General features: G+C 46.9%; 1 long non-coding RNA gene across 1 annotated transcript; it reads right to left on the bottom strand.

Annotated features, from left to right (window-relative positions):
- Window positions 1–734: 734 nt before the first annotated feature.
- On the bottom strand, window positions 735–4,687 carry LOC116073067. The gene is made up of 3 exons (XR_004111648.1): window positions 4,417–4,687; window positions 3,872–3,950; window positions 735–1,876 (listed from the first exon to the last, which is right to left on the bottom strand). It is a non-coding gene; the product is annotated as an uncharacterized LOC116073067 (long non-coding RNA).
- Between the last annotated feature and the right edge of the window lie 1,941 nt (window positions 4,688–6,628).

The raw sequence follows: 6,628 nt of genomic DNA, 5'->3' as shown, positions 1-6,628 counted from the left end.
GAGGCACTTTCCCAACTGAAGCTCCCTTCTCTGTGATAACTCCAGCCTGTGTCAAGTTGACACAAAAAACTAGCCAGTACAGCTATCTAGAGAAAATCTATCATAACAAACAAAAATAAAATTGTATTTCTGGGCCAGCCTGAGTAGTCAGGTTGCTGCCCCCTCCAAACCCTGCTCATACGCAGGTACACATTGAGATTGGAAGCTAGAAGAAGGCATCAGGTTTGGGTGGATGAGGCTGAGGTCAGAGGGCACACCAGAGAGAACTAGTAGGATTTCGAGCTCTGGGATTGGTGGGTTTTCAAACCCTTAAGTGAGCTCAGACATTTTATCCTACAGTGTCTCCCCAAATCCACATTCTTCCAAACAAAAGCATGGTCAGGTCTATCACAACAATACCCTAGTCCATGGTACCAACTTCTGTCTTAGCTAGGGTTTTACTGCTGTGAACAGATACCATGACCAAGGCAACTTTTATAAGGACAACATTTAATTGGGGCTGGCTTACAAATTCAGAGGTTCAGTCCACTATCATCAAGACAGGAGCATGGCAGCATCCAGGCAGACATGGTGCAGAAGGAGCTGAAAGTTCTACATCTTCATCTGAAGGCTGTTAGCAGAATACTGACTTCCTGGCAGCTAGGATGAGGGTCTTAAAGCCCACACCTACAGTGACGCACTACTCCAACAAGGCCACACCTGCAAAGTGTCAGTCTCTGGGGCAAGCATATTCAAACCATGGCACCATTCATCCTGGACCTTGGCTCATTTCTGCTTGTCTCTCTTCACAGAGCAGTTGGCTTTACCTCACCTGACTCCTGTCAGACCCTTCCTGTTCTCTTCATTCTGAGCCTCCTTGTGGCTTATTTCTCTTTCTAATTTGATCTTGGAGTTTATAGTGTGATAAGCTCAGTTTTGTCCTCTTTCCAGGACATCCCCATCACAAGAAGGCTAGGGGTCTGGGGGTGGATCAGGCCTGACACAGAAAAGGAAGCTGGGTAAAGCATTGTATTGATCGCTCCAGGAGGGGAGAGGTGTACCTTGGGGGATGCAAAAGTTTGCTTCCCATTGCTTTGATAAAGACTTTCAAGAACAGGGTTTATTTGGCTTCCACGCCCCAAGCCCAGCTCATGGTGAAGGGAAGCCAAGGCAAGTGAGGTAAAGCCAACTCAAGCAGACGGGAATCTGTAATGGAGAACTGATGTAGAGACCATGGAGAACACTGGCTCACTCAGCTTAATTTCTTGTTGTTAATAATTGTGATATATGTATGGGTATGTTTTGTCTATGGACCACATTGAATCTCCTGACAGTAGAGTTAACAGTTGTCAGCCATTGCATGGGTGCTGGGAACCAAACCTGGGGCCTCTGGAAGAGGAGCCAGTACTCTTAGTCATTGAGCTATTTCTCCAGCCTCTCAGACTCCTTCTTCTTATACAACCCAAGACCACAAGCCAAGGGATGGTACCGCCCACAGTGGCAAGCCAAGGGATGGTACCGCCCACAGTGGCAAGCCAAGGGATGGTACCGCCCACAGTGGGTTGGGCTCTCCCACATCAGCAAGATGCTAAAGGGTCAGTGGGGAGAGGGTACCAGTGAGCAAAGTGTTTTGGGGGTCCAGGGTGTTACCCAAGCAGGTTTTCCTGAGCTCTAATTGGAGAGTTTGCAGCAGGCAGCTGAATCATGTAGGGTCATGGCGTCACTGAGAGGAATCACCTGCTTATCTGTGTAGTCCATGCAGGGTATGAGGTCAGCAGGGTGGGTCCCTTGGTTTGCATCTGTTTGCCTCCCAGGGAAGAAGTTATATAAGGGAGATATCTGGATGAGCCACTCTGAGGATGTAGCTGGGCCTCTGTGCTTCCCCAGGAAGTGTTATCTATAAAGACAAAAGAGGAGGAGGAAGAAGCAAAGAAAGAAAAGAAGAATCCCAAACTGAAACACAAAATCCCCCACTCTCTAGCAGACAGACCCTAGTGAATTGGCACCTGACGGAGTGATTTGTGATACCTAAGGTCTAATAGCCCTGGCGCCTCACCCCAAATGGCCAGGCTCAGACTGATGAAGTAGTAGTGCTAGAAGATTTACTACTGCAGGGTATATTACTGGGTCTCTAACAGACAAAGGCTGTGCTCTGGGCAGTTTTAGTAGCCAGGGGAGGCTGGGGCAGTCCCCGGGTACATGGACAAGGGGTGGGGTAAGCTAAGTGTTGTGAGCCAGGATCTTCAGCTCGCGCAGGACAGCTTACGAGCTGGTGGAGATGGTGGGGCTTCTGAACCTTCCAGTCTGGGCCTGCTTCAGTCTAGTCCTGGTATCCAGGAAGCCTAGGCTTACTGGACAGATCCCTCTGGGGCTGCTGGCAGGCAGCTAGCAGGCAAGGACTTTGGGAGGGTGGGTCAGGGGACTCTCACTTTCATGTTTCTTTGGGAAAGGAAACAACCAACCAAAAAAGGACAACACAGCTGGCTGACACTATCTCATCACCCAGAGTAAGAAGTGATCCCACATTCCCTGCCTCCCTCTCTATTTTCCTCAGGATTGGGGGATGCCCTCTCCCTATCCCCATCTGACTCAAAACCCAGCTTCCACCTAACATGTCAGAGAACTCTGATAGGCAGGGCAGGACTTCTGGACTTCATCCCTCCCACGGCAGGAAGTTCACTGCCCCTCAGAGACTGTGAAACAATAAGCAGATCAGGCTTTAGATACAGGTTTAAGAGGTAGTGGCCAAGGGAAGATGCTGGGATCTGATAGTAAGCTGGAACTGGTCAGGCAGACACGATGCCTTTAGCCACACAGTTGTGACAGTTTTTAGGCTCCTGACAGCTAACAAGTTTTTCAGGGAGACAGGTTCTAGCTGAAGGACTCCCTCCTAAGAGCTTTGTGGGCACCAATGAGTTCCTTACCACTGGAATCTGTCAAGGATGTGGGTGCTTCCAGAAAACCTTAGACGTCGGGAGGGCCCTGCTTAGGGAGGGTACTAGGGTGCCTCTTCTTAAACCTTTTCTGGCAGGACTGTAAGGACTGGGGCAGGTGGGATAGGGAAGGGAGGCCTCCTCTGTCTTGTCAGTCAGCCCTCTCTGTCGCACATCACTTGGCTTGTTTCCTCAATCAGGTAAAGGCAAAGCTGTGGTTGTAGCTTACTGTGCTTGGCTAAGGCCCCCTCGCGACATCAGTCTGGAGCACCCTGCATTTTTCCCAGGCCCTTCAGGGTGGAGCATCACCTTGCTTTGGCCTTCTGGGCTCAGGTGAGAATTGATCCTTCCCATCATGGCTCAGACTTTTGTATAGTGTTCAAAACTGAGAACCTGCCCCTTCCCCGCAGCATGCCCCTGTTTTATAGCAAAGCTAAGGAGGGGCAGGCTGAATGCCTTGTCTGTGGAGCTATAATTACTGATAAATAGTAGTGATACATAAAATGAGCTTCAGATTGGCAACTTTAGTGCTTACTATGTGGTAGAAAATACATTTGACATGAAAGTAATTTAGTTTTTTTTCTTTATATGAAAGAAAGTAATTGGGAATTCCTAATGGTCTTTCCTTCATGTTAGTTGCTCTCCCTCTTTTTTTTTTTTTTTTTTTGAGATAAGTACTCTTGTAGCCCAGGAACTATATACTACAGTATATCTGAGTAGGTGTGCTTTGCTTCTTATCCTGCCTCTACCTCCCAAATGCCACCAAAATAACAGGCATATACCACCATGCCTGGCTTGTATTTATATATTTATGAATATATATACACAGACACACACACATATCTATATATTTATATGTGTATATATATGTATATATATATATATTTCTTATATTTTATTCCTATATTTAGCTGAGAGGGAACAGGATCACAAAATAAAGGAACTCTGCTTATACTTACGGGAGGATTCCAATAAGGAAGAGACAGACCAGACAGCTCCCGAGGGAAGGAAACTCCTCGAGGGAGCTTCGAACATGATCTGAGGAGGAAGGAGAAAAGGGTTGCAGTATGGGCCCAGGAGCACATAAAGAAGCTATGGAATTTAGCAGGCAGCCCCTAGAAAGATGCCCGGTAGGGCAAGAGAGGGGTCCTGGCACAGCCCTGTGGCTTTTGTAGTAAAAGTAGGCAAAGCAGGTAGTTCCACGGTGACGCGTCCCTCGCAGAGGGGAGATGAAGGCTGAAGCAGGTAGAGGGGAAAACAGCTGAAGCAGTAGACGCTGGGTAAGGGAGGGAGGAGTGTCTTAATAAGGAGGAGCTGCCCACATGGTGGGTGCCCCAAAGGGTGTAGCAGGCTCCAAGAGCAGGAGAGGATGCTTACTGAGTAGGTAGAAAGACTGATGACTACTGCAGGTGGAGAGGATAAGCGGTTGAAGACGCAGAGTGTAGAATTTGGAATCAAGTATGGTGGGTAGCAGAAGCCAGCAGAAACCAATGATCATGCATACCTTAAAAGAATCAAGTCAGCAGCTTGGTTCAGAGGCCAGAGGAGGTTGGAAGAGGACTCACGTATGCCAATCCCAGGTTACAGCACCAGAAGACTGGAAAAAAAAAAAAAAACGAAATAAAAAGAGGCAGACACGACTCCTCCTAAAGTATGGAGACAGTTTATATTGTGGCGACAAGGAAGAAGCAGGCAGAGGGAAGATTCCGGGCTGAACATGGCCGACGGACTAAATGGGACCATGAGAGGATCGAGGAGGAGAGCGAGCAAGAGAGAGAAGCTGCAACCAAGAGGCAGCTGGGTTCAAGAGGCCTAGAGACCAATGTCACCAAAATGACTGACTTATATAAGGGGAAGGGAAGCGGAAGCCCCGCCCCTGGAAGAGGCTTAGGGTAGGGAGGCGGAGTGAGGGAGTCTGGGAGGAGCCACATCTACTGAGTGAGACTTGTCCAAGCTTTCTTTGAAACCTAACAAAGAGAACAGAGCTATCATGACTCAAAACGCCTCTCTAATGCCTGTTGTTGGGAAAGAATATTCTGGATGTTGCACAAAGAGTGCTCAGAGTAAACATACCCTGGCAAGGCTTTTTTTTTTTTTTTTGTAAAAAGGGTGCACCATAACCCAAATTGTGCTGGCAGGCAGCACACGTGGCCTTTATCTCTTATCACTAATACAAGAGGAGCTTAGATGTTGTCATTAGATGGATAAAGTTCAACTTCACAAGGTACGGATGAGCTATTTGGAAATTGGAGGAGAGGAGATGAAAGGAAGGACTGGGGGTTAGCTGCTCTGGATCCAGTTCCTGAAATACTACAGGGCTATTGAGTAAATAACTCTTACTTAGCAGGAGATTAAAATAATGGCATGAAAAATTTAAAAGGTAAGGAAGATTTTTGGAATACTGGCTGTTGGTGAGCTAGCCACCTTTGATAAACAAAAGGAGTTTCTCATACTATCTCTTAATATTATCTCATTGGGAATTAGATTTCAACCTATGGATCTGTGAGGACACGCCCTTATTTGGGCCATGGCAATTATGAAATCTATTTGTTTAGTTTCATGATCTTTACCATATAACCATGTAGAAGAGAAATGTTTAAATAATGACTCATGAGAGTCGCATATGTTGGGTGTACAACATTGGGAAACTGACGGATATCCATCACCTAGCCTGAACAGCCTCCTTTTTTCCTAGCCCACTCTTTCCCTTAGTGATGGGAAAGTAGAACATGTGCCACCATGGCATAAAGATTATCTGAAGACTTTCTCCCAACCCCTCTTAGAGCAGGGCCTCCCAAACACATTTGTATGTTATAAATCTACTCTTTGGGGGCATGGGCGTTTCCCAACTAGGGAAGATTAATTTCTGTCATGAGACTGTTACAGGAATAATCCACCGAGATAAGCAATCACCTAAACAGACACAGCAAAGCTATCATAGCACCCACATTGCCTCCTGAGGGCTTTTTCTGCCTTTCTAAGGTAGCTGTGTTTACGTCTCATGTTCTTTGAGCCATGCCTGTGAGCTCTAGCTTTTGCAAGAAAGAAGGCTTGGAGAAGTGAAGTAACCAGGGATGGGGGGGGGGGCAGGGGCTGCAAGCTGACCCCAGTTGACCCAGAGATCAATATATGAGTTTAAGCTGAAACTTCTAGGAGTCTTAGTTCTAGTTCTGTCTCCAGGGGCATGTAAACTTGGCCTCAGATTCTGTCTTTAGAGTGGCGTAGAACTCTCACAGGCTCAACCCCAAGACTGCAGTGTCACTGACGAATGGCATTTGAGTGGGATTGAAGTGGATTGAGTGGGATCTGTGTGTATGGTCAACAGAAAGCATGTGGTACCACAGGAAGAAATAATCTTCCTGCAGGGGAAACTGGACTGCAGCCTTAGACTTGTGTATTCCACCTGCCTCCAACACTGTATCGCTGCTTTGTGACTCTGAGGTAGTTGCTTAACCCTTTCTGAATCTCCTTGCCTTTTTCTGTCATCCTCCTGCTCCTTATTCTGGTGGTTTAGAGCAGAGGTATGAGCATGTGACAACATGAAATTACGATGTGGTGATCACACTCTCTTACCAGTCTTCCCATGGGATAGTTGCCTGATCTGAATATTTATCCAACTTTAGAACCAGATTTAAGGAGCTGTGCAGCAACACTTGTACTACTCCTATCGTTACCTACAGTTTAGTTTGTTTATCTATGAGCAGCTATGGTGAAAG

The sequence above is a fragment of the Mastomys coucha genome, unplaced genomic scaffold (genome assembly GCF_008632895.1).
Source record: "Mastomys coucha isolate ucsf_1 unplaced genomic scaffold, UCSF_Mcou_1 pScaffold23, whole genome shotgun sequence".
Taxonomy (NCBI): Eukaryota; Metazoa; Chordata; class Mammalia; order Rodentia; family Muridae; genus Mastomys; species Mastomys coucha.
This window is presented reverse-complemented; position numbering and strand designations above follow the sequence as displayed.